Source organism: Coturnix japonica, chromosome 4, assembly GCF_054131305.1.
Source record: "Coturnix japonica strain WE chromosome 4, WE-NBRP24, whole genome shotgun sequence".
Taxonomy (NCBI): domain Eukaryota; kingdom Metazoa; phylum Chordata; class Aves; order Galliformes; family Phasianidae; genus Coturnix; species Coturnix japonica.
In genome coordinates, this window is record NC_140666.1 from 63,964,559 (window position 1) to 63,974,489 (window position 9,931).

Sequence of the window (9,931 nt, forward strand, 5' to 3'; positions counted from 1 at the left end):
GGAAAAAAAAAAAAATCAAGGAAAAGATTCATGAAATAAATATCCCTATTTGTTCCCTAATGGTTTACATTAGCTCTAGGGAGTTTAAAGCAACAGCAGTGTGAGATACAACTTTCCATGTGAATAAACAAAGGAGTATTAAAAAAAAAAACAGCTAGATTACCAAGAAACTTATGTTCTTCTATTGTTTATCATGTCCTCTTACTTTTCTGCTTTTAAACAGAGAGAAAAAAATGAATATAAAATATAATCAACTATCAGTAAAGAGCAAACAAATATATTAATACTAGTTATGAAGTAATCATTTTTTATTTCATAATATTTCAAAGGAACAGAGGCAGAAACAATTATATACTTAAAATATGAGAGATTTGTTCTACAAGTACGCCTATGCCTGCATTCTCCATCATACATGTCAGTGTTTACTGGCTGGTTCCTCCTGGTTCCATGACTAATTGGGCAGGGGGACCCATGGACTCATGCCCTGGGAAAAGGGAAAGGGTAGAGGATGGGCCTAAAAACAAAACAGTGGCAGCAGTCTGAGGAGGAAAACTAACTGACTTAAAAAATAAAAATAATAATTAAAAAAAAAATCATAATGCGAGATTACACAGTATAATACCATATAATTAGAATTGAATCTAATAAATCAAATAAAATGAGAGTGCATCCAAAGAAAAATGAAAACCCTGAAGGCCTTACTCTAGTGTTGAAGGTGAGCACACACACTGCCATGATAAGCAGAAAGGGAAGAAGAGAGCAGGGGCATCTCGTGATCTGCAAACAGTTTTTTCCTTCAAACAGAAAACAAGCAGAACAAAGCAAAGTCCTCTGGGATATGTAATATGTAGTTCTTCTCTTCTGAGAACCAGGTACCTGTAACTATCCAAGATCCAAGGAGCTGGAGCATTAACTCTTGAACTCCCAGTGCACTACATAATGCTATAATGTAGACAACAAAAAAATCACAAAGCCGTGACATTATTCTACAGTTAGAAACATTTATTTATAAACTGGAAGCTCTGACAAGTCTTTACCTTGGTTTGTAAAGTTTGCACACAGAATTCTAGAGGTGAAAAGTAACAGAATGCTAACTTCAGGTTGTTTGTTGGTAGTTTTTTTTCTGAGTAGTGGTGGATTGTTTTTGTTTGCTTATTCACTAAGTTATTTTAAAAAGTAATTAGAGTAAAAAGAAGCAAAATTTAACAGCTTTCCAAAGTTTCTGACACATCTTCATTCTACTTTCTGAAGCAAGTAATTACTATTTCGGATATTTTTTCTTGTTCTTAATAATTTGTTTTTCTTGAAGACTGTCTTTCATTTTACCCCTTACTCACCTCCTAGTAACTATTTTTATTCTTCCAAACTTAATATTCATCACTGAGGTTTACTTTCCAGCTTCCAAATCTTTCCATTGGTTCCTGCCCATTGAAAATAAAGCATCAATAATATCTTCTTTAAGAAAAACAAAGTCTTCTCCACACTTAAGCATTTATCGATCCATTCTGGTGTATTTTAATTCTAGATACATTTTTATTTGAGTACTTCATTTATTTGGATATACGTGACAGTTTTATTCTTCACCTGTTTCAGAGATATTCCCTTTGTAGGACTTCCATTTCATATCATTCTGCTGTTCGGGAATTTTCCAGTTGCTTATCTTTTTGCCTTCATAAGAAGAGCTCACAGATGCTTCAGTACTTTACCATATATCATCAGTAGTTCCACACTAATGACCATTGTGTCTTTCTGTTTTTTGTCCCTTTGTACCTCTGCTCCAACTCACATCTCTAACATTCATTACTCTGGCTTCTGCTATCTTTGTAAGGGAGCCCCATGCAGTAGTAAGAAAGTCAAAACTTCCTACCTTGTTAATGAAACCTCTTACCTTGCTCCTTCTCTATTATAATAGACCTTCATCTCTCTCAGTAATACAGACATGATATGTTTTTTAAAAGCACGATTATTTCAGTAATAAAATAAAAAAACAAAAGTAGCTCCTTGTAGAATGGAGCCACTTTCGGCCAGCTTTATGAAAAATGGCGACTGTAAGAAAAGTCATAACAGTACCCATTATTGTTAACCATTTCTTTGGCACGCTTATGAGCCTCTGAGACCCTGTAGAAATGAGAGAGAATTCAGTCTCAGCTGACAAGCTTTCTTGAGGTGCATCCATTGATATTACAGAGGTCTTTGAAAGTATACTACCAACTAAAGTAGTTTAGCTGGTAACCTACAGCAGAAGACATGAATCACATTCCAAAAAAAACCAGAGCAATTATGATATAAATCATAGATAAAAGAAAATTAGTGCCAAATACCATTTTAGTTTAAAAAGTAGAGACAGATTGGAGAGTTTGAAATTAAAAATAAACAGAGCAATCCAGTAAACAGAGTGCAAGATAAAATTTCTACACTGCTCTTCAATCTCAGAAACATATTACTTATATTTTAAATATTTGTAGCTGCTGCAGTTTTTGTGTCTATTCCTTTGACAAAACTCCCCATTTCCCCTTAGGCAACTGCCTAAGTATGCTCTAGACTAAAAATACTTGTGGAGAAGGATAGATTCAGGAGAAGGAATTCCCATGTACAATATATTATTTTATTGGGACTCTCCTATTAAGGCCACAAGAAAAGATTCACAATTTTTAGAGCTGATTTGGAGATAAAAACTAATTTCAGTCTGACGATTTTTATTATTTAAAATGTGTAACACTGCAGTACAAAAATGAAATGAAATAGCAAATTTTTATTTAAGGAGTATATTGGTAATCCAAGTGGAGTCAATCTAGCAAAAGCGCGTCAGGCTTAAAAGCAAAGAAATTATATTCCAATAGAAGGTTTCAATGCCCGTAGCAATCTTAGAAAAAATACATTCTATGTACATCAAGCAATGTCTGTTACAGAATTTGTAAACTGAAAGATGCTGCATCATTTTATTTTTAGTGTATTTTAATGAAGATAAGCACCCTAGGGGGAAAAAGGTTCTAAACAACATTCAATGCAATAATCACAAAGTATTATTTTTATCATGGTATTTACCCACTGCCAAAATCATTGCTAATGGATTACTTTCAAAATCTTGAGAAGCATAAAATTTTACCAAGCTTGGATAATCTGTAAAAATCTGTAAAAAACTGATGTTTGTTGAACCTTTGCCTACATGCTGCCAAAGGAAGTATAAATCAAATACTTTGCTTAAAATGGCTCTTTAACAAAATTCCTCAGAGTTTGCTGAAGAAGAATTAACAAGCAAATGGTTGTACAGGGAGTTCTCTGTTGATAGCAAGCTAATAAATTCTGGCAGGTTGAATGGTGCAAAGATAATGGGCTGAGCTGTCCACTGACTGTAAAGCAGAAGTTGATTAAGGTTAAGAGTTTAGGAAAACACCCCAACAAAACTGGATCAAAATGAACAATTTATTTGATTTAGGTGGTGAACTGCAGAAGTTCAGTTTCTTTGCTGAACATTGATGTGTTAGCCCAGTTCAAGCATCTGAACTTTAACACTAATAACATCACTTGCTACATAATTAACTGTTCTAATATTACTAATAATTAACTGTTCTAATATTACTATTCATTCCTTTCAGTATATAAAATAATTTTGGATTAAATTAGATATTAAACATTATTACTGTATAATTTTATGGAAAACTTTCGAAACAGAATGCTTGAAATCAGATTTCAGGATTAAAGTTATCTATGAAGGAACAATATTTCTTCCAGAGATATCATCTTGCGTCTTTAAAATACTGACTGATAACAATTAGACATTTTGTAAGAGAAATGGTCAGACATATGTGGAAAAGCTGGATGACTTTTGTTAGACCTAGAATCATTAAAAATTAGGTAGAGCTTGCTAGGTAGAAGAGAATATTTTCCTTCTAGGATTATTCACGTTTAGCTCATTCTTGGAACTTCTTAATCAAATGTCTGAGAAATAAGCAGTGGAAGGAACAAAATGTACGCTTTCAATCATCAGCAGAATGAAAAAAAGCCCTAAAAACATGCATACTGCCTTTCCTATTTTTCTGTTATCTTTTAGATGTCAACTGCAAAAAGCAAACTGAACTGTTCTAGGCAGCAATTTGTCTAATCAGACAAGGGTGGATCCTGTTAATGCTATTCAAGTTATTAACAGACCAAGGAGCTTTTCTTAGCCATCATTACCAATACTATTAAAGTTCATAATGAAGTTCTGAATATTCTGGTATACTTATGGATCACTAACATCAGTTAGTGATCTGACAACTTCCAGGAAGAAAGAAACTAAAAAACCCACAAAAAAACAAACAACTTCAAAGAGAAGATTAAGACTGTTTTCAATGCACAGCTAGAAGGTACAGAACCTTCAGTTTTAACATTCAAGGTTAAGCCATATTTTACTGTATTCAAACAATATATTAAGAAAACGTATTCATCCTGAAATAGCTGCAACATCATTAAATGGTCTATATACTTTTCTTATAAGAGATGCTAATCAATCACAAAGCACAAAAATATAACACAGCTCTAAATTAGATTTTGCCTTCCCAAACTTTAAACATTCCAAAACATGCTGGTATTTCTGTCATAAATCTCAGTAACATGATGCATATGATCCATGTTGAATTTCAAACTGGCAAGTCTTTTTAGAGTTTTCTTCATAAAGTCTTAGGTGAAGGATAAGTGGGAAGTGAATTTTTCTCAAATTATTGTATTCTCTTTATTAGAAAACTAATCTGTTTTTCATCTTTGTATGAGACACAGATATATGACACAAAGGCTCATCAGAGATTGATGATCTTTTGAAAGGTTGGAAAGAACCTTCCAGCCTTAAAGATCACCTAGTTCTAACCCCATTGCTGTGGGGACAGTTACACCCACAAGATCAAGCTGCCTAGGGCCCCATCCAGCCTGGCCTTGAATGGTAGGAATGGGGCCTCCACAACGTCACTGGGCAACCTGTTCCAGTGCTTCACCACTTCCTGAGTAAAAAATGTCTACCTACTAAATTTCCCCTCATAAATTCACCCTTGTTCTATCACTATCAGACCATGTAAGTTGGTCTCCATCTTGTTTATAAACTCCCTTTAAATACTGAAAAACCATAATGATGTCTCCCCAAAACCTTTTCTTCTCCAGGCTGAACAATCCTAGCTCCCCTCAGCCTGTCTTCACGGGAAAGATTATGTGGTTCTCTAACCACCTCCGGTCCTGTTCTAACAGGTCTATGTCTGCTGTGCTAAGGGCCCCAGGGCTCCAGAATTGGATGCAGTAGTCCAGGTGGGGCCAAATGAGGTCAGACCATTTCCCTCACCTAAAAAACTACACTTGAGACGTCAGGGATCAAACCAAGGTCCTTCTGCCTGCAAAGCTAAGTTTCTTTCAACAGAGCTATGCTCCTTGACATTAGAGGAAGAGAAACAAAGCTTCCTGTAGAGAACAATAAAGTAGTTATTGCACATACAGTTGCAGTCAGTCTGTACTCTGTGACTTCTGTGCACAGAAGTAAACGTGCAGATTCTGAAATACAGTAATGAACTGACTGAGGGGATAATTTTCAGGCTCATGGAGCCAATTCTGTTATGTAGGACAAGAGGCAGATTAGATAACTCCTTGAAATTCCTAGTATAGATACTTGCTCTTACTCCAGTAGAATTTGATACATCTAGTATGATAAGAGCTATTGACATTTCATTCTGAGGGCATAAAAGCCTAAGAAGTTGAAGGAAAAGGATGGAACAGATCAAAACATCCAACTAGAAGAAAAGTCTATACATATATTTTTAAGTTCCTAATCACCTTAAATTATTTGTTTTAAGGTCATGCCCACATGTTTTATCCAGAATTCAAATGCCATCATAACATAGGAGATCATTTTCAAGCTACTGCAATCTGCCAGGTAAAAATCACTGCAGTTACAGAATTTCCAAGCTACTGAAGAAAAAACAAAAAACAAACAAAAAAGAACCAAACAAAAAAACTCCAAAAAACTGATGTGAAATGTTTTTGCATTGTGTCTAACAGCAATATAGCCGGAGCCTGAAAAGGCTTTCTGCATCATGCAGGTATTAATGATAATCATTAGCAAAGCATACATGTCAGGTAGATTTGGCTTGACCATCCAACAGGTAGTAACACCTCTTTTCACAAGAGATGATTTTCTCTTCTGAAAGTCAAACTCCTGGAAATTATAGGCGGAAAGTGCCATTTAGCTTAAAAAACAAGATAAGGGAAAGGAATCAGTGGCACAAAACAGCAAAGTCATCTGTTTGCTGGAAAGAGTTGAAGCTGCCTTCTGCCAACCTTCCATTTGCCTTTGGAAAAACCCTTTTTAATAACATCAACAGGAGCTCTCATAAAAAAATTATTCAAAAATACAGCAAAAGAAGCACTAAAATTGTGTAGCAAGATCACCTGGAAATTAATAGAATAAAACACATCCCAGAAAATACAGCAATTACAGGTCCTTCTGAACTTTGGATTGCAGTTGATGTGCACAGCCTGTCAGTACTCAAAGAACAACATCACCAACTTTATTTTGATGAAATGCAGCTGCCTCTCTTAATTTGACTTTTGTGACAACTCAAGCAACTAAGCATAAGCCAAAGGGGAATGCAGTGTGTTGGAACTTATTTTTATTTTAGATAAATCTATGTATTTGAATGACGGGAACACAAACATGCTAGGCATACAGTGACATGAAAAATCTTCCAGTTACCATTGTTAAAAACATGGTCTTAGGAACTTCATTTTGAATGCTTTGCTTATCAGAAGAGTCAAGTCATTTGAGCAAAAAGTGCCTTAAGCATTTGGATAGAAAATAAAATACATTTGTCTCTTCGTCTCAAGTGTAACTGGCACTGAAGCTAATTTCTTCTTCCCTAGATGTTTAACAAATCAATCATGCTCTGCTTTTTTGGAGGTGCAGCAATAAGATGATGATACAACTATCTGAACTGTTCTTAGGATTTGTGAACTTGTGACAGTGTTTTGAATTTCCTGGATGTCTTCCACTCTTTAAACCATTTGACTTCTAAGCTCAGTTGAAACACAGAAAAACAAGGGAGACAAAACAAAAAGTAAAACAAAATCAATCTAATGGCTTTTAGATACAAGCATAATGGTGATGTACACAGCTGAGCACCAGACCTGCAAAGCATTTGACAATATGTCAGCTTCAGGGATAAGCACTGTCCGACTGGGGCATTCCCATTCTTAAATTGTTCATATTGAAATAGAACAGTAAAACAAGAAACAAACAAACAAACAAACAAAAAATTAAAAGCACTACTTGAAAAACAAACAAGCAAATTAAAAGGAAAAACAACAAAAAAAGAACATCTGGGGAAACATCAACCTTATCTGCTGTGAGGTGACTGTATCTGAAAGACAGGAAGAAACAAGCTTCTAGAAATCTTTCAGTAAAGTATTACTAAACTATCCAGATTTCGCTGAAGCGGGCAGAAAAAGCTGTTCCTCAATCAGGAGTGCCCAGAACACACAAAAATCCCTCCATATAAGGGAGAGAAAAAGAAGACAATCATCAATTAAAGGTCTTCAGAACCCTATGTACACTCATAACAGTGAAAGAAGTACATGCTCCTCACACCCTTCAGCTGGAAGGTTTAGCACAAATATACTTCTGTAGAACTCAACTGTCTTGCTGATCTCCCTACTCTGCAGTTAGGGCAGAGAGGCTGGTATTTGCTTCCCATCTCTGTTTTTCTGAACTGCAGAATTCTAGCACGCCAAGGACTTTGACATGGGAGTGGGGAAAGTAAAAGGGGATGCAGGGTGTACACGTGGATAACACACTGCAAAGCTCCAGCCCCCGGTACATGATTTTGTCCTTTTTTAGAGCTTGTAGCTCTAAACAAAGAAGTCTAGAGAGCTTCTGGTCAAGTCCAATGTTTTCTCTGAAGCTTCTGCAGCAATTCAAAGCATACTGAGAGTGAGTGTGCATGGAATACAGACTTTTTAAAGGGAGGCAACTTAATCTACCTGACAGTATCAAATCATTTTGTCTTGAGTAGGCAGATATTTTTACTGTTTAAGAAAGTACCATACCTTCTTCTGCCTTGACTTTAAAGCAGGTAAAGATTGCATGGGGGTGTATAACATCAGCTACAGCTGACTGTCACAGCTGTAGAAACTGAGAAAATTTACATATGCTGTTTATCTAATTTAAAACAGATCAAAGAGGAAACGACCAAATTCTGCAGTAGCCTAGACACCTCACACTCAACAACAGAATGGGCAATGCCACTACTACTAAAATCATCGGTTCAGTGTAGAAGTTCGGCATGGCTGATTTCAGTGGTGCAGATGGCTCTGGATTTTCATCTGATAAATAAACAATGACACTGAAATGAAAAAACAGACTGAGAAACTTAAGTCTACTTGAGATCAGATTTGAAGACATGTAGATGAATCTCATACTGAGACTGAAGAAAAACATCTGCAGCTAAAGGTTTACAGGTATTAATAAAAATGAAATTATTACTCTAAGGGGTGCAGCTCTAGGTAATATAGAAGCTGTTACATAAACAGGGTTATATATGTTTTCAATAATACACGATACACATTTATACACACATATATAAACAAAATATTCACAAATAACCTGCAGTCAGTCTTCTGAACATGGTCATCAGACATGCCAGTCACACAACAAAACAGACAAAGCAGTGAAGAGGTACTATAGGTTTTCCCACCATCAAATACAGAAACGTGTTCTTTCACCAAGCTGTGGGGCTTAATCATTGATTTTAAATACTTCAATATAATGTTAAGTTCCTTGATGTAAGATGATGTAGAAAGGAGAAAAATTCAACTCAAGCCTATCTCCTGCTTTCATCAGAATCCAGCATCTTCAGAGAAGTTTCTGATTTCAGCTGTATGGAAAACTATTGAAACATCGTGGAAGAAATGGCAACAATTTTTTTCTCTAATAAAATGGAGGATTTAGTGCTAATTCCGTAAATAACCTCATCAACTTCAGACACTGGAGCAAGGAATGAGAGAAGATTCATTCTGGGGCTTATTAGACATTATTTGAACATTTGACATGAATAGCAGAAATATGCAAAATATGCTATTTTCAGAGATGCTAGGAAATAACAGGCAAAAAAGTCAATTAAATGGTGTGGTTAAACGGACTGACAGAGCTAGAAGAATTTATATTAGATTTTGAATTTTGCTTCTTTAGTGATAAACTGTTCTGTTTAATTTGATGATCTCTGTGGTGTACCCAGATTAAAAGATTAGTAAGTGGAGATAAGACCTTTAAAGAACTGAAAGGTCCCTGGTGCTATTTTGCCATTACTCTTCTCAAATTTTGTCAGTAACTTTCTGCTAGATGTGAAATTTAGAAATGACAGTATTTTCCAAGGCAGATGACATAAGTAAATTTAAGTAAGCTCAGAGACTTGTAATCCATTAACAAATTGTTAGTCACATTTTCACTGAAAGGACTACTCTGTGGAAGCCAGGAAATAAGGTGATTCGCAGTCTCATGAACTCTACTGGCTCTGCCAACTAGTTGATGCTTCTCAGATCGATATGTCTTGGAACAATTCAAGAAAAAAATAAAGCCAACATTTTCTAATGTTTATCTTCAATATACCACCTCATCCAAAAACAGATGTGCAAACATAAGTAGGAAATTATCTCCATACATGATCATGAGAGAACATCTAATTACACAGTTCATTTTATTTCAAGCTCTTCCAAGGAATATTTGACATATGTTATCTGAATAACTTTTCTGAAAAGATGTATAAGAAAGGCTATTTGGAGAAAAACTCAAATGTTTTAATTATGATTCCTGCAACATGCAAGGTATATTTTCATAAAAATTTCATAAGATAAACAAAAATAATTGTAAAAACACGCAGGAAGATCAAAACTGAGTTGTATACTGACAGACTCACAGACCATT